Genomic DNA, 24734 nt, shown 5'->3' on the forward strand with positions numbered 1-24734 from the left:
CTTGCATATAACCTAAGCAAGAAGTTGGAAGCCTAATACAAAAGAGTCAGATGTTTTTTTTTCTTTTTTTAAGATGGGGCAGCTGGAAACGATGCCTTCCCAAATCAGAGCAAAGTCTGATGCATGGACTGCCAAACTCCATTTCTGCCTATATTAAGTTATTTCGGTGTTTTGCTGGGCTGGCCTTTCTTTCCAATTGTTGAGGTGGTGTAAATCATTTGTATGCTTTGGGTTCCCTGCTTTCTGCAAACAGAAGTTTTTATCTTGCAACTCATTGAAGAATTAGAGGGATGGACATGGCCCCGTATGCACAGAGTGAACAAACACTGCTTGGGGAGGATTTGGGCATTTCCTTTTCAAATCATCCATTGCCAAGTCAGCCATTGGGCAATTCAGATAAAGGTGTCAAGTGAGCTGAGCAGTGAAGAATTTATATGTGCAGCTAATTCTGCTCGTCCTACAATAAAACATCTTCCCATGGGGCCAAAAAAGTCGGGGGAAGGGAGGCTTATGAAAATGATCCTGTGTTCTTAGTCACTGACTACCCAGCTCTCCCTGGATTTCTGAGAACCTGCCAGGAGAAACTGTTGACTGAATGGAAGTTTCAAGAAATGCAGAACAGAAATCAGTACAAGCCCTCCTCGAGTGACTTTTATTTCTGTTTGGAGGAAAGAAACACTTTGTTAGAATAACAAATTGTGGCTGCTTTTCAAGAGTAGAAAATGGTTCTCCTTCTGAAGGCAGATTCCTTTTAAGAGTGTGAATCATTTGGTTTAGGTTTTTTCTCCCACCACCTCCCCCCACCCCCTTTTGCGGTGGAGGCTTGGAGATGATTAAACGTCCTGTCTGCAGGAAATTACCAGGAGATTTGAGTATTTTCCTGAATCAGCCTCAGATGGTACACAGCTTTGGGTGTAAAACAAGAAAGCTCTGTTACCAGGCAATCTTTCTGCCGTGATAACCTCGACTCCCAGTCTTCCGAGCTGCTCCATCAGCAAGCCTTTTATTTTTTAACTTTGGGGTGGTGCTTTCGTTTTAGAAACCAAAATAACTCTCTCATTCCCTTCATGAGCTTTTTAAGACGGAACTTATTTTTGAGACAGTTTTATCCAGCGTACTTCCCCACTGGCCTCCTCCCCCTAGCCTCAGCAGGAAAAGCACTTGGCTGCTTTTCCCCAGATTTCCTATAAGCCGGGATTGGTATCCTTAGGGACACAGATGTCTCAAGGAAGGAGATGCGCCAGGATGGGAGCTAGCGCTCACCGATTTGGTGGAAACATTTGTGGTCTGTGCAGAGCTATGTGCAGAGAAGGCTCAGTGGTTCTGTGTTGAGTTCACCAGAAAGGACATCATGCATCAGCAGCGTGGAGAATGGCATTTGGAAGACTGTAAGGGACAACCGAGGGACACAACATGCTGCTTTGTCGTGGTGCTTACAGAGATCTGCCGGTGTTAATACTTTGGAAGACCAAACCTCAGAAGTGCTGTGTTCCTCCAGGCCATTTTTCTTAATCTTTCCTGAAAGGTACCCCATCACATTAAGCACTTCCTAGCCACATCATCAAATGGGAGATCCCTGGGTGCAAATAAACCCAGAGCACTATTCCCCTGTCAAGGAGAGGAAGGAGAGGGAGTAAAAAAAAAAATTTTTTTAAGCTAACAGAGCATAGGATGGTAATCCTTGTTGCATATAATGAAAATTGTAGCAAGAGTTTAAATGCAGTGTTCAAAAAAAAAAAAAAAACCCGTTTCTTTGCTGCTATTTTTTATTTTCTCAAAATCGAAATGGCAAGGGATTCTTTTTCAGGATACTTAGCATTTGATTACCAGGCAGTTGTTTTGGTGACGTTCTTTTTCATATCCTGCTGCTCTGCGCGACAAGCAGGGGGAGACGCGTTTTTTGCAGAGATTGTATCTGGACGCTTTCCAGAACAATGGAAGGTGTAGGGGCGGTGGAGGGGACAGACAGACACAGGTACTGTGGGACTCAGTGTCTGGGAAAACTCATAAACAATTTCCCTGCAAATTTAGCCCAGAGGCCTTTGAGGATTGCCTCATATTTGACTTTTACCAGCCAGCCTGTGTATAGATATCACGGTACCCATCACAGGGGGCTCTCTCCTCGCAAAGCACCCTTCAAGAAGATGCCAGTTCCACAGGGAGTGTGTATGTGACATTGCTTACCACCTTTTTGAAAATTTGCTTCATACCACTCTTTCTTAAACCAACCAACCAAACTAAAACTGTGACTACTTAATTTGTTGGGAACATTTGCAAGAGGTTCCTTTGCATTCACCTGGGCTGCCATTAATTACGCATTTTAATTTTTTCAGGGATCCAGGTTTTGTTTAGGTTCCTGAGAATGAGCAGATACCTGTTGAACTGGATTTCAGACAATTCCAGGGTTTTTGTGTTGCCTTTTTTTTTTTTTTTTTAAGGTTTATTTATTTATTTTAGAGAGCGAGAGAGTGTGAGGCAGGGGTGGGGGTTTGTGGACCAGAGGGAGAGGGAGAGAGAGAGAGGCTCAGACAGACTCCCAGCTGAGTGCAGAGCCCTGTGCAGGGTTCCATCAGGATCCTGAGATCATGACCTGAGCCAAAGGCAAGAGTTAGATGCCTGATAGACTCTCCCACCCCAGAGCACCTCAAATAGTTTCACTTTTGAGCGCTTGGCTGTCCAGCCTGAGTAGAGGTCCCATATATGCATCTTGTAAATGATAAACAGAATGATAGCTGTTGCTTACTGTTGCCACGCATAGACTAAATGTCTTACCAACCGTAGACTTGACTGCATGTAAGAATATCCATCTGAGATTCTGTTTCAGTAAATCTGTGGTGTGACCTGGAAATTTGCATTTTAAGAAGAATCCTAGGTGGGACCTTGGACTCTAGTTTGAAACACACTTAGCATTTTTGTCCATTATCATTCAGAAGCCTCACTATAACCCAAATAGGTGCTCTTATCATCCCCCTTTCACCGATAAGGAAGAGTAGGCTCAGAGAGGTTCAGTAACACCCTGAGGTCACACAGCTACTAAGTGGCCATGCTGGGGAACTCTCCAACTCCACTGTCCCTGTGCTCAGGCCTATTCTCTTGGTGGTTGGGAGGTCTTCTCCCTACAAGTGGGATCTAGTGACCGTTTCCCCCAGCTGTCTCTTCTAAAGACCCTTCTCTACAATGCTGGCCTCTAGGAGACACTAGTCCGCAGGGACCCCTTTTATGCTGTCTGCTCTGGCCGAATTTAGGAAGGACTGAATAGGGGTGTAGGCATTAACATTAATACTTAAGGATTGTCTAAGTAATTTGCCCTGAGTTCTCTAACTGCCGAGCCGAGATAAGTCAAGATCAGATTAATTTATCCTTAAGGTGCTTTTCAGTCCCCCAGCTTTTAGAGCCCTTAAGGCAGCTCGGTCCCCTTCAGTGGGCCCTTCCACAATTCCCAGGGCCACCTCCTGTCTTCTCTCTGTACATTTCCCCGGAGTCCTCCTGCATGACCCCTCATGATTCCCAAGCCCAAGGAGGTAGAAACCTTTTTCTGATACCCATAACCTGAGCCCACCTGAAGCCCCTCTTCTATCTCAGTCTTCTGTCTAAACGCCCCCCATTCTGGGTCGATTCCTGCAGAAAACAACACAAAGGAAATGTTGAGAAGAGAGGCAGAGACCGAGGAGTCTCATTTAGACCTCTTGCTTGATTCCCCCTTGGCCTGACCTGGTTTCTCTTGCCTCTGGGCATGCGGACGGGTGCTGATTTATCTTGCTTAATTGCTGCAAGATTGTGATATGGGACAAACCACTTAACCTCCTGAGCTTTGCCTCCATTATCTGTACAGTGGAATGCTCCTGTCAACCCTTTCTCCTTGGGGTACAAGTGACATAACGACCATGGAAGCAATTTGGGCTTTGTTCAAACACATTCTGAAGGTGCGCTTATGTTACCTTCAGGCAAGCGGTGGTTCTCATTCTGTGTTCCAGGGAGCACCTGTCGGCAGATTGGTCTTCCAAACAGGAAGGCAAAAAATGGTTCCATGTATATTTGCAACATGTGACATCCTGTGTCTTTTGTTGAGGAATCACGGCTCATGCTAGCACATTAAAGACACTGAGCCCTGGAGTAGAGAAACCTCTTTGGCTTTGCGTGTTCCCTGTTCGGGGGATCCCAGAACACAGCTGAGGGTGTTGCTGTGTAAGATGGCGGCTACTACTTACTAGGGTGTGCCTTCAGACCAGTCACTCACATCGCGCAACCTCCGTTCCCTTCTCTCTGAAACGGGAATAATAGCGGTACCTACCCCACAGAGTTTATTTAAATAAATAAGTTAAGAGATTGCCTTCCACTTCTCAGAAACGCTCGTCTGAGCCCTCTAGGAATGTCATTCTCTCCTTCCAGCTTTCTTTCTCTCTCTCTCTCTGACCCTCTGTATGTTCCCCTTGCTGTATTTTCCTTTCCTTGTTCTCCTCCACTTATTCTAAGTTGGACTGCTCTTCTCTCTCTCTCTCTGTTTTTCTGTTGCTCATTTTTGTTTGTTTGCACACTTGCCAACATCCGTCCTTGGCCGCATGTCGTCACCGACTGATGACTTCCAAATCAACATATTCTGCCTGGAACTCTCTCCTGAGCTCTAGACATGGACACACGTCTCTTCTTAGTGTCCTTGTTAGATATGAAACAGGCTTCTCAAACCTCTTGTGTCAAAACACAACCCTAGATTTATTCCTCTGCCCAAGTCTTCACCAGCAACTGGACCCCCCCACACAACCTGCCCCAGTCACCCAGTTGCTGAGCTACAAACATCAGGCCTCTTTCTCTTTTCCACACACACCTTTGTCTAGTCCAGTAAGAATAAGTCCTTGAAGCTCAACCTCAAAAATATATTCCAGTTGGGACATGGGGAAGGAAGAGGATGGGCTGATTACAGAGGGGTTTCAGGTAACTTCATAGGGTTCTGAAGGGGCTTATGTCTTGATTAAGGGGTTTCATGGGGCTAGGTGGTTGTCAAAATTGGTCAGTCTCTCCAGGTAAAATGTCCATTTTGCTGTATGTAAATTATACCTCTTTAAAAAAATTTGATAGAAAAGATAAATATCCCAAGTGGGGCCACTGCTCACTGTGTCTGCAGGCACGACTTCCGAATGCCGCCATCATGCCTCACTTTGATTATTCAGTCACCTTCCCAAATACCTAGTGTTTCTAAAGCTTCAATCAGATTCTCTCCCTCTCTTATTAGCACCTTCTGATGCTAATGACAGTAAGGACAAACTGAACACATTACTATGAGCTACGAGATCCCCCACTCCCAGTCCAACAACACTGGCACAAACATTTCTCTGTAAGGACGTCTCCCTCCCCCAACCTCTAGTACCTGTGCTTCAGTCATACCAGCTCTCTAACCCCAGAAGCTCCTGCCTGCCTCAGGGCCTTTGTACCTGCTGTTCCTTTTGGTCAGAATGCTCTAGAATTTTGCTGGGCTGGTAGCTTCTCATCACTGACCTTCTTAACTTAAGCATCATTCTACCAAGAAGAATCCCTACATGACTTTGCTTCACCACCAACCCCACCCCCCCAACACACAGACACTGTTTTTCTTTGCCACATTGCTTAACTAATTTTTGCTCAAAGCACTTCTCAAGATAGAAGTGTTTTTCGATGTGGTCACTGTCTTCTTCTCCCTCCTGAAGGGCAGGGAGTATGTCATTCACTTCCCATGTTTCGTACACAGAACTGCCACCCAGTAGGGGCTCATGAAGTTGAATGACCGCCATCTAACTCAGTGTCTGACATAGCAACTGCTAGAAAATTGTTAGTTAATAAACAGTTTTAAAGTTCTGTTTTATTACTCTTCTCCTTTTCTCATCTCCCTCTTCCTTGGGGATGGGAATGTGTTTTGTGACCCCACTAAATCCACATATTTAATGTTTCTGACCCTCCATTTGTTCTGTTTTGTTTAATTATAAAACAAGGTCGGTGATAGCTGCTCCTTGTAGAGGTCTATAAACTCTTTGGAGGAAGGTGTTATCACAGTGGGAGTGAGGCATTAGTGTTTTGTCACCTTCTAAAAATTGCCCCCATGGCTAATGGTTTTCTTTGAAGACCGTGAGCCTTGGAGCTCTCCTGCTGAGGAAATCTTACTAGATCAGCTCTGGGAGCATTACTTGAGATGCAAAACAATTTTTTTTTTCTTTTAAAAGGTTGCATTTATTTATTTCAGAGAGAGAAAGAGCACAGGGCAGAGGGAGAGGGAGAAGCAGGCTCCCTACTGAGCAGAGAGCCCCTTGTGGGGCTCAATCCCAGGACCCCGAGATCAACACCGGAGCCAAAGGCATACGCTTAACCAACTGGGCCACCCAGGTGCCCCGCGATGCAAAGATTTTTAAAATTCACTGAAACGCCCACAAATTGAAACTCACAGGGCAGTAAACATGCATATATATTTTAATCTGTTGGAGAAAATCTTGCCCAGAGAACAAAGGTAGACTGGATGTCTAGTATCTGAGACTTCCTCCCCTCCCTGTTCCCAAAGACTCTCACCCAACATCATTACTGGAGTACTCATTTAAAAATCAGAGCAAAAGGGGCACCTGGGTGGCTCAGTGGGTTAAGCCTCTACCTTCAGCTGGGGTCACAATCTCAGGGTCCTAGGATCGAGCCCCGCATTGGGCTCTCTTCTCAGCAGGGAGCCTGCTTCCGCCCCCCCCCGCCCGCCCGCCTGCCTCTCTGCCTACTTATGATCTCTGTCTGTCAAAAAGATAAATAAAATCTTTAAAAAATATATTTAAAAAATCAGAGCAAAGGATTGCATATCCTAGAAATGAGTAAAATCCAACGAGTATTGGTGAAGAAGATGTCCTTCCCTAGGTAGGAAGAGAATGATACTGGCATTTCTGAAAACCTACAGGCCCCAGTTTATTTATACTATTCATCTAGTCACTGGAGCAGGAAAAGTGCAGAGGGTTTGTTTGCTTGGAGCTCTGGTTGGAAGCATTAAAGGGCCCTTTTGGAGCTCAGGGGGCAGCACCGTGATTGATGAGCCATGTCTGCAGTGGGCAAGAATCGTCTTTGGTCTTGTCCATAAAGAATAAGATTGTTAGATTTGGAAGGGCCCAAGGAGATCATCCGGTCCAACTCTTGACCTGGTAACTACTAAGCCGTGTTTTGGGGGCTTTAGAAAAATAATCATGAGCTTGGTGAAGTAGTAACCCTTAACTTTTTAGGCCTTTGTTTTCCTCCTGGATCTCATCAGTGCATTCAACATGGCACCTTATAGTACCTCCTAGAAATGTTCGGTGGGATCCTCCAGTAAGATTTGGGAAATTCTGCGGTACCATATCCCTTCTGAAACACACATAAGGTAGAGTAAACATAGTCAAGGTCCTCAGAAGTTCAGTTATTTTTTTTTTTAAAGATTTTATTTATTTATTTGACAGAGAGAAATCACAAGTAGACGGAGAGGCAGGCAGAGAGAGAGAGAGGGAAGCAGGCTCCCTGCTGAGCAGAGAGCCCGATGCGGGGCTCGATCCCAGGACCCTGGGATCATGACCTGAGCCGAAGGCAGCGGCTTAACCCACTGAGCCACCCAGGCGCCCTTCAGAAGTTCAGTTATAAAGAAATCTACTAACACTGTTTCCCAAATCTTTGTGACCCCAGGATACTTTTAAGGGACACCTGTTGCCCTTTTGTAGACCACTCTCTTTAGAAGATGGCATATGATGTTGAGGAAGTGGGGAATATATCATATATATATATAAATATATATTCCTAGGGCCGCCATATCCAAGTGTCATAAACATGTTAGCTTTAAGCAACAGAACTGTATTCGTTCCTAGTTTTAGAGGCCAGATTTTGAAAATCAAGTTGCCACCAGGGCCATACTCCATCCAGAAGCTCTGGGAGAGAATCCATTCCTTGCCTCTTCCCATTATTGGTGCCTGCCGACAATCCTTGGGGTTTCTTGGTTTGTGGGTGTATCACTCCCTGTATCTGCCTCTTCTTCACAGGCTGCATTCTCCCGCTGTGTCTATTAAATCTCCCTCTCCCTTTTACAAGGTCATTTACAATGACATTTAGGCTCACCCAGATAATCCAGAATAATCTTCTCATTTCAAAATCCAGAATTTTAATTATACCTGCAGGGACCCTTTTCTCCAAGAAGATGACATTCACAGGTTCCAGGATTTAGGAGATGGACATATCTCGGGGTAGGGGGAGGAGTCATTTTCAACCTCATACAAGGACATTGGATTCAAGAATCAGAAGCCCTGCATCTGGTCCTTGCTTTGCCAAGAGCTCTGCCCACCACAGCTTCCCTAGGGAGGCAGTTAGAATGCTTTACTCGGGAGACAGGGCCCATTTCTTTACCTTCAAAACCCCAGACCCCTCAACTATTAAATGGGATGTAATGTACATACTTCATAGGATGATTATAAAGATTAAATGGGATAATGCTTGTTACTCTAATGACCTGTTTCTACTGTTGCTGCTGCTCTTGCCACTCTTTTTATTTATTTATTTGACAGAGAGAGAGAGAGAGAGACAGAAAGAGAGGGAACACAAGCAAGGGGAATGGGAGAGGGAGAAGCAGTCTTCCCGCCGAGCAGGGAGCCCGATGTGGGGCTCAATCCCAGGAGCCTGGGATCATGACTTGAACTGAAGGCAGACACTTAACGCCTGAGCCATCCAGGCGCCCCTGCTCCTACCGCTCTTAACCATGTTCCTTCTCTTTGAACTTTCTTGTCAAATAAAGTGATGGGGCTGCTGCTTTGCACGAAATGTCCAGGTTCCTCTCAGAACTAGTGGCTGATCCTGGATGTCTCAAAGCCCTTCTTTGATTTTTCAGATCTTTTCATGAAAGTATAATACAATCAAGGAAAGTGAATACGAGTGTTCAGCTCAGAGAGATTTTACAAACTGACCACACCTACGTCACCGGCACACAGATCAAGAATCAGATGTCACCAGGGTCCCAGAGCCTCTTCTGTGAGCCCTCTTCGAGCTTTTTTTTTTTTTTTTTTTTTTTATAAATATTTTATTTATTTATTTGAGAGAGAATGAGAGAGAGAGAGAACGGGAGAGGAGAGAGGTGAGCAGGAGAAGCAGACTCTCTGCCGAGCAGGGAGCCCGATGTGAGACTCCCTCCCAGGACTCCAGGATCGTGACCTGAGCCGAAGGCAGTCACTTAACCAGCTGAGCCACCCAGGCGCCCCCCTCTTTGGGCTCTTTACACTGACCGTCCTCCTTCCTTCCTTCTAGCATCATAGATTCTTCCTGTTTTGATATCTTAAACGGACCCGTACAATAGGTACTCTTTTGAATCTGGCTTTCACTCAACATTTGGTTTGTGAGATTCAATCATTTTGTTGTCTGTAGTTGTACATCATTAATTTTAATTGTTTAGTATTCTGTTCTTAGACCACAATGTATCTGTTCAGTTGTTGATGGGTGTTTGGTTAGTGTCTAGTTAGAGGTTATTACGAAGAGTACTACTTTGGTTACTCTAGTACATTTCCTTTGGGGACTATACAATGCTGGAACAAAATCCACAGTACTTTGAATCAAGACCTCTTTTTTACCCACGTAGCATGCTAATTTAGGAGCTCACCACACAGAGAACATCTCCTAACCAAGGTCATGGCTGCTCTGAAGGAATCATTCTCCTTCCCTTCTACCCACCACACTCCTAAACTGTTGGCCAAGCCGACGTTTCCATGATGGTTGAAATCTTTTGGAACCACCACACTGCAAAATTCTCTTTCAGTGGGCTGGGACCAGATGTGGTCATTTCAAAGTATGCAACACCCAGCCAGGGGCACAGCTCCACCTCCTGGCACCTCCCTCTTTTACTTGTGCCTCCGCTGCCAGTGGGAAGTCCGCCCCTTCCTCCCCGACTGTCTTAAGGAGAGATGAGATGCGCCACAGATGGCCCTTTCCTTCTCCATCTGAGGCTCTCCTGAAGTAATCCTACACACCCATTTCATAATCCCAAACCTGGCATTTGGAACAACCCAAACTGTCTTATAGATTAGAGCGAGTCCGGCTGAAGGTTGGGGGCAGAAGGGTGGAGGAAGGAGTTGGCACAAACTGGTGGTGTGATGTGCGCATGAGCCAAAAACCTGGCACCGTGGCTGATGAAGGTTGGAAGCTGCTGGTTTAACTCAGCCATGCGGTTTTCCTTTTGTTGGGGAAGGTTGGAACTCATGCTTCAACTGTTCCTGGTATTACATGCATGAGAGAGTCTCTCCTAGGTCCCTGAATTGAGTTTGGTCATGGATGATGCATTACTACCATACGGTGAATGGTAGAATCCCATTTGTCGCTTTGCCTGGGGTTCTGTTAATTTGTGCCAGATTATACATGTCAAATCCAGAATTCTCTGGGGAAATATAAGATGGATATTAGGTATACTGACCAACACATTCAGAGAGATGAGATCTCAATGAAATTATGAAATTAGGCTTGTCTGGTTCCTTTGTCGTGCTCATTTTGTCCCTTGTTGTGATAGGCGGCCTTCAAATATGTCTATGACAGGGGGAGTGGGGAGGGAGGCATGGGAAACAATACGTTGTGAGTGTCTTTGTTATGCTCTTGTGTTTACTTTGTATTGCCTGGTGACCAAGAAGTGGGAAAGAAAGTGGGGCTGTTTGGGAAGGGTGAGGTTGACTCCGGGAGATGTCTTATCTGTTAAAGTCAACAAAGAATCAAGGCATACTTTTCTAGAGGATGATAATGTCTCACAAAAATGGACAAATAATTGAGCAACTTCTAGGCCAACTTCCTTTGGAGATTTAGTCATAGTAGTAGCTGCCATTTATTAAGCCTTTTTAATTAATTAATTTTTTTTTTTTTAAAGAAAGATTTTATTTATTTGACAGAGATCACAAGCAGGCAGAGAGGCAGACAGAGAGAGAATGGAGGAAGCAGGCTCCCTGTTGATCAGAGAGCCCGGTGCGGGGCCCAATGCGGTGCTCGATCCCAGGACCCTGGGATCATGACCTGAGCCGAAGGCAGAAGCTTTAATCCACTGAGCCACCCAGGTGCCCCTTAAGCTTTTTTTTATATGACCAGCAGTGTCGTGGGTCGCTATCATGGGTCAACAGATCTTTTTTGTTTTTTTGTAAAGGGCCAGACAGTAAATATTTTAGGTTTTGCAAGTAAAGAGGCAAAATCATGGACACTACGTAGGTACTTACGTAACAATAGGACAGATTTCCCCACGATTTTTGTTGACAGAATTCCTGATGTAATGATAATCACTGAGCATGACATTTTCATAATATAGGTCTGCTAATGAGAAGAATGAAATTCTCTTTTGAGGAGGTGGAGATCGGCGTTACTATTCCCTGTCATGAAATCGATGGCAAGTGCTTATCTCAGAAAATCGCTTTTCACTCCTGGGCCAGGAGGTGGGCTGGATTTGGCCTGTAGACCATAGATAGTTTAATTTACATTGTGGCGGAGCTTCATGTATCCGTAATGCTGAAGCTGGGCTGCAGAGGACAGGGAAAAACTCAGCAGCGGCATGAATGTGTCAGGCATTTATTTTTCTCCCTGCAAAGGGGGTGTAGCGGTGACTGTGAGGGCTGACCTGGCAGCTTCACCGTGTCATAGTGACCTAGGTTTATTTTTTCTGCCCTGCCACTCTCAGCGTATGGCTTCTGTCATCAGAATCACCCCCTGGCCAGCTACTGCCATCACGTTTGCATCTCCGTAAGCAAGAATAAAGGTGGGAAGAGGCTCATACCTTCTCTTTTTTAAGGAGACCTCTCGAAGTGTTCCCCAGTCCGACTACTCTCTCATCGGCCAATGAGGGTCACACGATCACACACCTCTACAGAAGAGGTTGTCTACTCCCCCTGGTAGTGTGCTCAGAGAACAGTTGGAATCCTACCTCCTGAGGGGACAGGAGAGAGGTTAGGATCAGGAGCTAGAGTTCTCTGCCATGTGTAACAAGGGCAGAAGGTGCGCCTTAAAGAGAGTGCCATCTTCCCCAGGGCCATGAGGGAGCAGATTGGGATTTGAGCCATGTCTGCGCAATTCCAGAATCTTCTGTCCCTCTCCCTAAGCCTGCCCTTAAGCGTCGTGGAGAGGTCCGCATGGACCTCTCATAAGGAATGAGGTGATGAGTGATGTGTATCCTTGAACCTTCCAAAGGCGTTCCCAGAGTACCTATAAGGAAGGTTGATGACCATCATCCTTCAGTGGAGAGCCAGGTGAAGGCGTACCAGGGCACGTGGCTGTGGGTAAAGCCTCAGTGACACCTCCTACTTCCCCCTAAACATGAATGAAAATGAGAATCCTACCAAAGTTTGTCAGCAGTCACATAGAACAGAAAGCAAATACAGGGACCATCAAGCTCCCTCATGCAGAGAGGAGGGCAACGGGCCTTGCGATAAGCCCGCTTACCTACCAAGCTGCAGGGAAGCAAGGACATAGGAGCAAGGAAACAGTGCCTGGGCGTGTGGACTTCTAAAGTGACTCTACTCGCTACTGTGGTCTGGCATTTAGCCAAGCAGGCTCCCAACATCTTACGCTGAATGGGAAGCTGGGAAAAAGTGGGTATGAGACCTCACTTCTGCTGACTACGTATACAACATACTTCTACATATTCCCTCTATGTGGATGGAATCTGAAACTTCATACCCATATGTATGTCTGTATACATATGAGTAGTGTATAAATACAGATACAGGTACAGATGTCCTGCTATGAGAACGCTTGAGTGCTCGCGAAGTACCAAATCATTTAACTCCCATAATCCCACAGTAACCCTTTGGGGTACTGTCATCATTGCCATGTTAAAGACAAGTCAGTACAGTGTTGACAGAGTAAGTAACTTGTTCAAGACCACAGGGCTGTACATGGCAAAGCCATGCACTTGAAGTTGAGTCTTCACTTTTAACTCTACTTCTTTCGACTGTAATACTTAAGTCACTCTGTAAGCTAAAAGCCGTAATGGCATTTTCAACAAAGCACATGGGATTACCACAGGGGGAATGATTCCTTTTGACTTGGGGGGAGAAATGGGCAGAGTTTTCAAGAGGTGGGGACATTTGAGCTGGACTCCGTGAGTAGGATCGTGTGGATGGGAAGAATGAAAGCTGCTGCAACAGATCATTATTGGTCAAAGATGTAACACAATCTACTATAATAATAAATACTTTGCCTTGTCTAGTGAGGAGGTGAGAAATGGATTCGGGAACCCTGTCTTCTTGTTCATCTCCCATCACCGTAAAAATAGCGGGTCCCTATTCCTGAGGCGGCTTGTCGTCTAGCTCAGTCTTGTCTGCCAAGTTGGGGGCCAGGCGCAAAGCTCCTTGCTAGGAGACAACTCACCCTGAGTTTTGATGGTCTGCTATTGAATTGTTTGTTCCTCTTTCTACTGTATTCGGGACTTTGGTTTGTCTGCGCTGGGCTCTATATGGTAATGGAAAGGAATAAACCTCATAAATAAAAGAGGAGGTAAAAGTAGGTTTTAGTAATGAGGCTCCTGCAAGATCGCATCAGCAAGCTAAGGAAGGAGCCATTAAATATTTATTGAATTGTTGCATTAACATTTTCACTGTGCCTGCTGTGGACACCGGAACTCTCTGGAGAGTGCAGTCGTCTGCCACCAAAGAGAGAAAGGAACCGGAGCCGAGGCAAAACCTGCCCCTCTATGATGACAGACTTTGCTCTCTCTGAGGGGCCCAGGGAGACTGCCGGAGTCACCTCCAGTTGCTGGAGGAGACTTGGTTGAAGTTGAAGACGGTGAGACAGCGCACGGCAGGGGATGAAGTATTGAGAGGCGCCCTACCTTGAAACGCCTCTCAAGCAATCAGCCGGCAGGTCCCAGGCACATTCCAAGCTGCCCTTCGATTTTTTTTTCCAAGGCCACTGTCTCTGGTTAGTTTTGTTTATGATGGGTTTAATTATGATAAACCATAGTAAGAGGTAGACCCTTGGCTCTTCTTTTTTTTTTTTTTTTTTTTTTCCTTCCCCGTTCTTCTTACTGGAAAAGATTCTTTAAATGGAGTTGTGTGAGGCTGGGTGAGAGAGTGCAGATGGCCTCCGCAGACCCAGCGCTTGTCTCGTGGTCACCTACCAAATAAGGCATGCTGTAGGTATTCCAGCCGCTGTAAGGTCTTGAGCTGGTCAAGGAGTCAATTATTATGCATTAAAAAGCAATTCATCATCTAGAGTAGTGAACTTTTGTGTTATTTTTAGGCCAACCTTTTAATTTATGTGGCATGCCAGAACAGGGTTTCTCACGTGAACTTCTCGAGGGTTCACGGAACAATAACCAGGGTAGGGGGCGGAACGACCAGCAGGAGTAGGTCTCCGAATAACTTTGCGATGATCCCATAGTTGGCTAGTTTTTAGCAAGGACGTTGGAGTCAGACAGTAGTTCACATCCCAGCTCTGCCACGTGCCACTTTGATGATGTCGACTGGGGCGCTCGCCCAGCCCGAGTCTGTTTCTCTGCCTGTATAATGGGTTCGTTCTGGCTCAACAGATCGCTCTGCAGACAGGAGGAGATAGTGCCCCTAAGGCCACTGGGACAGTACTTGGTACACAGCAATCACTTCCTCAGTGCTAGGCGTTGTCGCTATCTCTTGAACTTTTAATCCTAACCTCGAACTTTCTAGCCTTTGAGACTTCCTACAAAGCCCAACTAGAAGGGACACTTGAATCGCTGAATCATGGACTTTCAGAACTGAAGGTACCATGAAAAGATCATCAGCTTGGGGGTCGGCAAAGTCTGGCGCTCTAGCCACATCCAGCCTGCGGTCTTTTTTGTACACCGTTTTGTTGGAACACATTCTGGCCCGTTCGTTTATGTCTTCTCTCTTTCTCTATAGCTGTTCTTCTACTGCGAGGGCACAGTTGAATAGTTGTGGCAGAGACAGTAGGAACTACATGCCCTCAGAGCCCAAAAGCTCAACTCTCTGACCCTCCACAGAGCAAGTTTGTTGACCCCAATCTAATCCACCTAGGATTTGCCCCTCAGGAAACCCCGGCTCACGAGAGGACGAAGACTTGAGGAGATCTGGTGCCAAGTCTTGACTGTAAGCTTGCTGACTGCTCCCAGGCTGCTGTGTTTCTTGCCTCCTGGATTGGTAGGAAAGGGATAATGGAAACCCCAGGGAGAGCTATGTGGCTTGGGTATTGAAACCCAGAGCAGAAGTGCTGTTGGCCAGCAGAGACCAATCCTTCCATGGAGGAAACCACTTCCTAGATGTAAAGGATTAACACTGGGATGATGGTGGCGTCATGCCCTCCACTCTGGTGCTCAGATCAGCTACTATGTCATGCTCAGTGTTCTCCAGCCAGTCAGCCAGTGGGTGGGGAGTGGAGGGGGCATGCTTCTGCTGGGCCCCTCAGGCATGTGGTGGACCTGGCTGGCCATAGTCAGTAAGGACCAAGGATGAACTTGGCTGAAAGAGAGACCTGGTGGGGGAAGTCATTTTCACAGGCTTTTTGCTTCAGAGTCCCTCCCTATGTTGAATGCCTCTTCTTTTTTTCATTTTGTTGAATGTCCTGTTGAAGCACATCATTGAATCTTTCTAGCAGCCTTCTAAGACAGGAAACTGTGGTGACCTTTGTTTTACAGAGGAGGAAGTGGAAGCTCAGGGTGGTTAACTGACCTCACAAGACCAGTGGTGGAGCAAAGGCCTGAAGGTCTGTCAGATCACAAAGAAAAGAGGTGTATCTTAGAGATGAGGGATGACTGTTGGCATAGGTGTAGGCTATGCCCTTACTTTTTTTTTTTTTTTTTAAGACCATCTTGGATTGATTGATACACATTCCTAGTCACTATGTGGTAACGTCTCCAGTATGTTCCATTAAAATGTGAATTCACCCATAGGAATGTCTGACCAGAAAAGCAATAAATCTTGTCTGCATCTAAAGGGGTAAGAGACCTCAACCTTGGATGGTTCGTCAGAGCAGGGGGATGTGTCTTCTGTGCGCACTGATGTGTCCCCAGAGCCTAGAACAGGGCATGGCATGTATTAGGAGCTTAGTAAATATTTGTGGTGTCTTGGACAAACTAGAATTCAAGATGTGAAATGTTATTAGCTTTAGTCTCCAGATGTAACCAGGCTGCTCTGCTCCAAGGCAAACCTGATATGGGCGAAGGGGCCCAGACTCAGACTTGGAAATTGAAAGCTTCAGACTTGCAGATCAGGAGGAACAGCAGTGAGGAACAGACACCGAGACACGAGCAAGTCCCTGACCTCTAACCCCTCCCCGTAGTTCTTGGCCTATGTGCAAAATGGAATGTCTGCCTCTCAGCAGAAAGGTTCAGGAAGGAGTGGCTTGTGACTACAGCTCTCCCTCCAGAGACAGTGTGCTGAAGACAGACTTGGAGGAAAGAAGGCGTGTGGGGACTGGGGTCATGTCCTAGGCAGGGGGATCAGCATGTACAGAGCGTGCCTAGGGTGTCGAGGGATAGCAAGGGAGGAGGACCTTGAGGCTGGAGCAAGGATGGGTGAGTGGGGAGGAGGGGAGAGGTCAGGGCACGTAAGGCCTTGCTAGCCTGCAATAGGAGTCTGGTTTGCATTCTTTGCTGGAAGGGAAGCCGACACTGGGCTTCACACACTGCACTGAAGGAGGCCTCCGGGGGTTGCCAGGTTCTGAATTCCAAGTCAAAGCAGTTTAAGCCACGAGGGACTTTATTGGCTCATGGCGGTCGTGAAGGCTGGTCCTTATTTCAGGCACTGCTGGGGGCGTGTTCTTGCACAATGTCATAGGGATTGTCTCTCTTCTCTGCATCTGTACCACTTTGTATTGGCTTGGTTTCCAGGTCTCCTCTCTCCAGCCTGCCCCAGAGATGACCATGGGCAGCCTCCATCCTAAGAGTGTGAGGATTTAAGGAGCAAGGCTTTCTCACACTTCCCAAGGGTCCTTATCAGCGCCCTCCCCATGGAGGGGAAAATACTGATTGGCCCTGTCCTGCTGACATACACAGCCCTGGGCTAATCAAGGGCAGAGGAGAGTGGCATGGGATGTTCTGGTCAGTTGATGTAGGCCATATGCCTCCCTCCAGGCAAGGTGACCTTCCTCTCTCTAGCCGGGTGGCTCCCGGTGTGGTCCACTTTTCCCTCTCTCACGGGGATATTTGCCAATGTCAGAAAGTACCGATAGGCAAGAAGCTAAGTACAGCCCCATGAGGATATGGCTGCGCAAGGAGAACCTGTCACGCAGACCCAGGAGTGGCCCCTGGCTTGCGGAGCCTTCCACAAAACCTGCTGTTGGGTAATGCTATGGTGGAGACCGAAAATCAGCCTTTTGTTGGGTGATCGAGGGAAGGAAAGCGGTGGCGGCTTCTGAAATCCCGAGTTCCCTTCTGCCTCTGCTCCTTAAGCTGTCAGGCCTTGAGCAAGTATTTAGCTTCTGGTTTCTGTTCAGGAAAATCGGTGGAAAAAGACCCCAAAGACCAAGCGTCGAGGAGGGTGGAACTGAAGCTCTGTGCAAAAGCAATTTATGCACTGATACGCTGCCCGAGTAACGCAGAGGGCTCTGCGACACGTCTTGTGTTCTGCAGAGACGTCTGTGCCCGAGGAAGCAACCATTGCAGGGCCGGTGAGAGGAACAGCCTTGCCAAGTGCCCGAAAGTGGATTCAAGCCTGGACAACAGGATATTCTGGGGGTGCACCAGAACTGGTGAGCTGTAGGGCTCCGGGCAAAGGGCGGTGCAGTCCTCAAGGCATTTACCGTGTAGCTTCTCTCCTTTCGGGGGCTGAGCCTGGCAGTAACCAACAGTTGGTTGTGTGGTTTGCTGGCAAGGAATAATATTTCATACTGAGTCTCTGTCTGACAAGACGATGGCCAGTACTATGGTTATCATCCCCCCCCCCTTAGAATGCTAATGTATGTGTTTTTCTTTACGGTAGTAAATCCTGTTGAGGAAATGTCTGATAAATTTGGTTATCAAAGGAGTTTACTTTAAATCACAGCTTTGGGTAAGGATCCAGAAAGAATTTCCTTTAAGGGTTAAATTCTCAGCATATTTTTCTGCTTTCCTTAAGTCCTGTTATCAGCCAAGATAGTGAGTGATCCTGATTTCTATTTCTATTGTTGTTTAATTCTGTTTCCTTAAGAGAGTCCATCGGAATATTTGCTGCATTTTGCAAAAGGGAATAGTGTGTGTGTGGGGGGGTGGCTTTTAAAAAAAGGGGTGATACATTATCAAATGAGGGGACAGATTTTTCCAGCTGGATTTGTCTCATTGGTTTTACCTGTCTCCCTCCTTTGATGTGAATGGTGATTGATCTGTGGTTCAAGTCACCACCTGCTTGATCGCTACAGAGGTTGACCTTTTGCTCTTCACATGGGGGACTTTAATTATTAGCCAGCAACTGCCTGAATGTGTCCATGTCCCCATAGCCACATGCTGCTACACAGTAATTAACTTTCCTCGGTCCTTTCTGATTGGGAATTTACTGGGGGAAAAGAGGCAGTTTCCCTTTGGAGTTGATTGGAAGTCGTCCCCCCCCCTCCCGCCCCCTAATTAGTTGCCATTTGCCCATTATTAAATGCTTTCCTTGAAATGAGTAAGGAAGACAGAAGAGGAGTTAGGTGAAGCAAGTTTCTGCCAAGACAGATCATTAGCAAGAAGTTAGTGGGAATGACTCATGAAAATTAACTGATGTTAAGTGAATTATTTCTAATGTGCATTTAAATTTTTATCTGGTGAGATGGTGGGCTGCCTTTTTAAAAAAAGAAGTACCAAGTGCTCCGCTTTTCGATTGCACAAATGTTCAGCGAGTGAAGTTTCAGTTACATAAGTTTGATAGAGGGTGGGCTTCAAAGTTTTGTGGACCGGAGTGTGCCAACCAAGGGAGGCCTTCAGTCTTCCTGATCCGTCTGAAGAACGAATGGCTGATTTCCCAATCAGTGACAAACTGGTGAAAACCAGTCCAGACCCAAAGTCCCTTTGATCTCAAAATTATTTTACACAGTCACTTGTGTTTCAGGCCCATTAGAAAATGAAATTCCATGCTGTAATTCCTAATTGAATTAATTTTCTTCATTAAAAATCAATTTGAGTTGTCAGCTCAGTAGTATCCCGCACCCAAAGGCCTATGTCTCGTGAAAGTCTTTATATCTCATCACAAGGCTAAAGAAACTTCAGGAGAACAGTTCATTTTATCCTACGTCAGGGCTAGGGCCCGGGTCACTAAAATTATGACCTATGATAATTTAGCTACGCACTCCCTCCTTTGAAATGGTGTCATATGAAGTTAGGGGGAAAAACTTTGTGCCTGCCTCCTAAGTGCCGCAAATTTTTGCATAGCTAAACAATGGAATCAAAAGAATCCACCTACCATTCAGGAGGTTATATATGATGCAAGACAAAAGGATTGCAAAATAAAATGTCTTTATCCCTTGAGAATAATAGTCATTTCAGAGTGTTACTCTTTTAAAATCAGAAGGCTTAAAGGTAATCGGTAGCCTATAAATACAGGGCAAGGTAGTATAAATAGGATAGGGCTGCCCGAAAATGAACCTCATTTTGATCTTCCTTGCACATTAAAATGCATGCATAGTAATGGCTGCAATTATTAAACTGTATTTTGGGAGCTTCCTGTTCAAATGAGGAAAAAAACATTATACAGATGCTTAAAATGTTATCACCTGATCGGAGAGTCTGGCCTTCTGGAGAAGTATGTACCGGAAACTGACCTATCAAGAGGCCCAGAGTCCAGGTGCAGCCCTGCTAGGTACAGCCAGCTGGCCTGGTGGCTTTGGGAAAGTCACATGACCTGTTTGGGTTTCAGGGTTTTCATCTACAAAATGAGATGTTCGAATATGGGATCCCAAATATGTGAGTGTTGAAAAATGGACCTCGGGTTGACCCTCGAAGACCTTCCCGTGAATAAGTATTGGTTAAACCCGGCAATGAACCCTGTGGGTAGATCCTACCTACCCCCTCTTCGGGGATTTCTCCCTGTATTAGGGGACAGGACAGCCCAGGGAAACCTGAGAACTTCGAGAACCACGTTTTACCCGGACTTTATTGAAACAAAGGTAGGGACAAGGCATGGGTAAGTGCGACCTTTGGCTGTGAATTGGCTCCCAGCTAAACCTCTCAAGTGTGAGCATCTAATTCAGTGGTCCGCACTGTGTGAGCCCCAGATCAGCAGCATCAGCCTCCCTGTCCTAGGAAAACAGTTCAAAATGGAAACTCTAAGGCTCCACCCATCCCAGACCCACTACCAAGTGGAAAAGTCTGGGGTTGGGGCTCCCAGGTCTTTCGGTAACAGGCCCTCCATGTCACTCTGTTGCACACAAAACGTTTAAAACCACGGATGTAACTGAACCCAGACCACAGGCCTTATCACGTGGAGAAACTAGAAGATCAAAACAAAAAGAGAATTTTATTCTAACGTCCAAAGGGGGGGGGGGGTGTCTGGGGGTGAGGGTGAGGGTTACTTGATGTGATCTCATCTCGAGCTCCGTTTTTTTTTTTTTTTTTTTAAGATTTTATTTATTTATTTGACAGACAGAGACCACAAGTAGGCAGAGAGGCAGGCAGAGAGAGGAAGGGAAGCAGGGGCTTGATCCCAGGACCCTGGGATCACGACCTGAGCCAAAGGTAGAGGCTTTAACCCACTGAGCCACCCAGGTGCCCCTCGAGCTCTGTTTTTAATAGCATCACCAAGATCTCTGGGACAATTTTCAAATGATGACTATGGCCATGAGGTTTTCCAGGGGAGGGGGTGTACACAGGAAGGACTTGGTCTTTAGGGATACTCAGGAGAGACCAGACGGACAGGAAAAGTCTCAGTGAACAGCCTTTAAAAGGAGAAAGTCATCTTTGCCGAAATACCTGAGTTACTGGCCAAGGGAGACCACACGGTGATTCACATACCTGGTGCTTTCACCCGTGCTTTCCACTATCACCTGAAAGCTCTGAGGCCAGAACTGGGTTTCAAACCATAGAACCCTCAGCTAGAGAATGCAGAGCTTGCCAGTTATACTGGATTTGGAACTCTCTCAGGGACCATCTGTGGGTCCAAAAGAGGAATCTCCCCTGTGCTTTCTTGGATTTCAGTGATTGGCTTGGTGGAGGGAATAGTTTTATCACCGAATCAAAACCCTTGAATTGCTCAAGGGTATCTTCCTGAAGTCTGCTTGAACACATCTCTCCCCTTCAAGGTTCTCCTTTGGCTTTAAGACCTTCTGTCGGTATGAACACGGAATTGGATTCCGGGTAGAAGTTGCAGGAGACACATGGAGCATGGATTTCTGAACCCTCGGAATGCTCCAAAAGTAGAAGGTGGGTGGTAGGAGACAAGGCCACTAGCATTTATATAGCCTTGATGACAAAGAATTCTAATACATTTTCCCCTGGTCCGTTCCAGATTGAGAAGCCTAGTATACCCCGGGAGTGGTTCTCCTGTCCCTCTTCTGCTACCCCTCGACCCTTTTAGTTGTGGAACTCTTGGAAATACTAGAATTTTTGGCAGGTCATTTTAAAAGTCATGGAATAGAAATAGAATAGGAAAAAACAATGGAATGAAATTGAACTTTTTTTTTTTTAAGCGAGCTTTGGAAAGTTGAAAAAAAATTTTCCAATGTCATCTATCCAATGGACACACAATTTTTCTTTTAGAAAAATGGGCTTGAAATTACCCTGTGCTTACCTTTTCTTACTATTAATTCACTCCATTGATACCAAGTGGCTAAATAACCGAATTCTGTATCTTTTAGGGCAGGATATCAACGTTCAAGTGTTTATCTTTAACTGCAAAATAATTTAATACACATTGGTCAAGGTTTGACAGCCCAATTTTTAAGCATGCAGCGTACACTATAGTATGCTGTGCCAATCTGGTTGAGAGCCATTGGTCTACTGAGAGCCTCAGTGTAATCGGTATATGTATTACGTATGCAATTGTATCTTTCTCTTTTGAGCCGGGATCCACTTGAGTCAAGGACTACGCCTTATTCTTCCTGTATCCTGGTGACCAAATGAAGCCTAGATCATGCTAAACTGTGGTTTCTTAAAGGAATATATTAATTGACCCACACCCATTTTTTTTCTGTAACCTCCCCATACACACACATAAACACACACACACCAGCCATTCACTTTTTTTCCCTCTAGGCTTATCACTGTTTTTCCTTTCATTTTCATCACCTAGTGGCCAACATCAGAAGGTCTAGGACATGTCCCCTAAATCCAGGGTAACTGAATGTCGATTCCAGCCAGGGAGATCTCCCTTCTAAATATGACGTGATAATTATCCCAGACATTTTCAAGTGAGAGACTAATTACCACATTAGTTACTACATGACTTCCTCCACCAGCCAGCTCATTTTATAACTTCCCTTAGAATGACAAGGCACAAATGAGGGTATAAACTGGAGAGTATCAAGATGGTGTTTTTCTGCCTGAACTGAGATCGTGGGGTTTCTGGCCGTGGTTACCAAGTGGTGGCCCAAACATTTTCACTGAGCAAAATCAAACAACATGGAGTATTTCGCCCCCAGGGTTGATTTCAACAGACTATTGGGCCCAAAATACTGTAACTGCAAAAATGCTAGAAGGGTCTCTCAGAGCCTTCTGTGATTTCTGCAAGTTCTTCTTGATCTCCTGTTTTCTTTTGTCTTGGATTCATCACTCGGCCAAATGGATGGTAGGTCCTTCCCTAAGAGACTCAACTTGTCCCTTTCCATAATTTGATGCCACAGATTGGAATCCTAGCAATCATGAGACGAAAGGATAGGGGAAGTACAGAAATAAGATACTAGGAGCCTCCAAGATACAGTTTTATGGGGCCGAAATGATCCTGGGCATTTGGAGCAGCGGCCAAAATTGTGTATTCTTGGGGAAGTAGAACAAGTCCTAATTAGAAGTAATACCTCCTATTTCTGAGCCTCAGCGTACTTATCTATGAGAGGAGGCGGTTAGACACCTTCTAACATCTGTTTTTTCTTAATCGCAGTAACAGTGGCTGCCATTATCACATTGTTACTATGTCAGGCACTCTGCTAAAGCCTTCATCTGCATTTTCTCCTTTAAGCCTCAAAATATAAAACTCTGTCCCATTTTAAACCGAAAAGCTCAAAGAGATTGAATATTTCATTTAAGGCCGCAGAGCTGGTAAGTGAGAGACCTGAGTATTCTGACTCAGGTATGTTTGATACTCAAATCTGTGCTCTTCACCTGTACTGCATATGGTCCCCAAAGAGGCAGTTAATAACTTGTGGCAAAGTAGGAACTACTTCTAGACCACTGGTTCCCCGCTGGAGCACTTTTGTCCCCCAGGGGACATTTGACCATGTTTGCAGGCATTTCTAGGAAAAGGGGTGCTGCTGGCCCCTGGTGGATAGAAGCCAGAGACACTAATAAGCACTCTACAGTATGTGGCACAGAGCCCCACAGCCAAGAATTACCTGGTACAGATTGTCTGACACAGACCATAATACCAAGGTCAAGAATCCCTGGTCTGGGCCCAGCCCAGAAGCACCGTCTTCACCATTGTCCCCAGAAGTTAAAAAACATGAGCCCATCCTCCAGTAGTGACAGCCCTGTCCTTAAAGTGGTGCTCACATGGGCACCACAGCAGGACCCTCTCCGTCCATCCCTGTGTTTGTCAGCCACAGACCTTAGGACAAGATGGACCCACGTTCTGTTCCATCACGCCCGTTTCCCATCTCGCAGATGGAGGTCCTCATTCACTCTCCTGGGATGACTGGGTCATAAGTGAGAGCTCAGTATCCTTATACCCCTCTGTCATCACTGCCTCCCTTCCCTTTTATAAACCTCTTGGTCGGCCTGCGCTCTTACAGATGGCCAGGTGCATGCTTGGTTCCACTGTGCACGCCAGCGGGAGCCACAGACCGCCATTCATGGACTGGTGCTCCGTGTCTTAGACACGCGGGGGAGGGCGTGGGTGAGAGGCATCCCAGGAGAACCCACTGGGAAGGAAGGGTAACTGGTGCAAGTAACGGGATTTGGGGTGATAGAAATGAAAGAATCCAGGAAGCTTGGCTTCTGGCCAAGGCGTTGGCTGAAGTGGACTCCCAGGGTTGGTTAGTTTTATTGTAGAGTAAATTGTTGCTCTGTAATGTAAATGGAAAATTAACTGTGTAACCAATCAAAGAATCTTTGTGATTCTCTGTGAAACATACCACCCAGATGAGTTAAAGATTGATGTATTTGCTTTCAAGAGACATTTTCTAGAAGAGATCGGGTGGGAAAAGAGTGTAATTGGAAGAAAGACGGAGGTAGTTTGGTAGCGGAACTTCCTTTGTGGAAGAAGGAAGGAAAAAAAAGAGAGAAAGGCAGTGTTCAAAATGCTGTGTTTGCTTCATGTAACTTAAAATGCAGAGTTCCAGCTAGACTGCTAAGAAGTCACAATAAATAGGCCCTTTTCATTCTATTAAAAAAAAGATGAATATCATTATGCACGCATTATTTATTTATTTGGGTCCGTGTGAAATGGGAAGAAGAGGAAAGAAAACTGGATGAGGCTGGAAGGCTCCCTTAAGACCTCTGACCCCTTGAGCGGCTCACGGAAAAGAGACGATGATCAGAAGTCACACCTGGTGTCCTGAGCTTTCCGAAGAACCCTCCAGCCGATCTGAGCAAAGTAAGACACAGGCAGGGGTCTCGCCATGGTCTCTCAGGCACAGGGTATAAGGTGGATAAGGACAGAACCAGTGCCCTGGATTAGTACCCGTTTTGATTTAAGGAATCATTTAAACACCTGATGTAGGAGAAAACAAAACCAAACAAACCCTTTGCT

The 24734-nt window shown here is 45.9% G+C and overlaps 1 protein-coding gene across 4 annotated transcripts in view; it reads left to right on the forward strand.

Annotated features, from left to right (window-relative positions):
- The window catches only part of PRICKLE2 (prickle planar cell polarity protein 2), a 318505-nt gene that overhangs the window by 163839 nt on the left and 129932 nt on the right, over positions 1-24734 (forward strand). The window contains exon 2 of one of the 4 annotated variants that reach the window (XM_013053561.2): positions 17519-17637. The exons of the other annotated variants lie outside the window; for them this stretch is intronic. The gene's annotated coding sequence lies outside the window, so the exon portion shown is untranslated. The remainder of the gene's footprint in view (positions 1-17518; positions 17638-24734) is intronic. 4 annotated transcript variants of the gene reach the window in all.

Source organism: Mustela putorius, unplaced genomic scaffold (genome assembly GCF_011764305.1).
Source record: "Mustela putorius furo isolate JIRA1106 unplaced genomic scaffold, ASM1176430v1.1 tig00000095_pilon_pilon_pilon, whole genome shotgun sequence".
Lineage (NCBI taxonomy): Eukaryota > Metazoa > Chordata > Mammalia > Carnivora > Mustelidae > Mustela > Mustela putorius.